The sequence below is a fragment of the Peromyscus eremicus genome, chromosome 13 (genome assembly GCF_949786415.1).
Source record: "Peromyscus eremicus chromosome 13, PerEre_H2_v1, whole genome shotgun sequence".
NCBI lineage: Eukaryota > Metazoa > Chordata > Mammalia > Rodentia > Cricetidae > Peromyscus > Peromyscus eremicus.
The window spans coordinates 31,617,332-31,618,782 of NC_081429.1; the positions used below are offsets into that span (position 1 = coordinate 31,617,332).

Here is a 1,451-nt window from a genome sequence, read left to right on the forward strand (position 1 = left end):
GGTTGCTACTGGGATTAAAGGCATGTGTCACCATGCTTGGCTCTGTTCCCTAGCATGGCCTTTAACACACAGAGCCTCTGCCTGATAAGTGATTGGATTAAGGGCATGTGCTGCCTGACTTTGTTTTCTTAAAATGGCTTGCCTTTTCCCCCTGATCTCCAGTCAAGATTTATCTATCAAAGCCCAAATAAAATATCACCACACCATCTCACTATGTCCTTAGCTTGTTATTCATCCTGGAGTTTCAGCCTGTGCAATGGTGCCACTCCCATTCTGGATAAGTCTTCCTTCCTCTATTAGACATCATTGGATAGGGACTTACAGATATGTTCAGAGGTTTGTTTCCCAAGTGACTCCAAATCCAGTCAGTTTGATTGTGGATATCAACACTGGCTAATGAATTAGCATGCCACAATTCAATGAAGGCTGTTAGATAATATGACGCTCCTGGGTCAAGTATAGAGGGCTTTATCTTACTCTATAGGTAGCATCAGCATTTGCATTGGCACCCCAACACCTACTTTCAATAGGGTAATGCAGGGCATTGCAAATGAGTGTAGACAGCTGGATATGTAATATTGTGTAACTGGTAAGAAATCCTAAGCTAAGGAACCTAACTCTTTAATAGAGTGTATGGTGAGTATTCTATTGCTGTGAAGAGACACCATGGCCAAAGCAACTTATAAGAGAAAGCATTTAAGTAGGACCTTGCTTACAGTTTCAGATGGTACATGACCATCATGGTGGGGAGCATGGCAGCAGGCAGCAGGCATGGTACTGAAGAAGTAGCTGAGAGCTCATGACTGATCTTCAAGTTGCAGGCAGAGAGAGAGAGAGAGAGACGGGGCTTGGTGTGGGCTTTGGAAACCACAAAGCCCACTCCTAGTGACAGTCCTCATCTAAAAAGGCCACTGCTCCTAATCCTTCCCAAATAGTTCTATTAACTGGGGACCAAGCATTCAAACATATGTGCCTCTGAGAGAGCCAATCTCACTCCATATATGAACAGGTATAGCTGTTCTTTGCTCTGGAGACACCGTTCTTCTTTTCTTTTCTTTCTTTCTTTCTTTTTTTTTTTTTAATATGGAACGCTTCACGAATTTGCGTGTCATCCTTGCGCAGGGACCATGCTAATCTTCTCCGTATCGTTCCAATTTTAGTATGCGTGCTGCCGAAGCGAGCACAAGAGACCGTTCATTTTTCAAGACTGTTATTCATAAATTCATACAAAGACCACCTGTAATAAAAGCAGTCAGTCCCTCCTCTTGAAAGATGTCCATGAGCTAGTGATGTAGCATGCACAAAGCCTAGGCTTGATCACAAGCACCAAATAGAACTGGGAGTGCTTATACACAACTGTTATCACCAGGAAGGAAAAGCAGGAGGATCAGAAATTCAAGGTTGCCAGGCGTGGTGACACATGCCTTTAATCCCAACAAACGGGAGGCAGA

General features: G+C 43.6%; 1 non-coding gene across 1 annotated transcript; it reads right to left on the minus strand.

The window, feature by feature from the left end:
- Positions 1 to 1,077: 1,077 nt before the first annotated feature.
- Positions 1,078 to 1,184, minus strand: LOC131923742 (U6 spliceosomal RNA). Its single transcript, XR_009382677.1, has one exon. It is a non-coding gene; the product is annotated as a U6 spliceosomal RNA (small nuclear RNA).
- Positions 1,185 to 1,451: the final 267 nt, after the last annotated feature.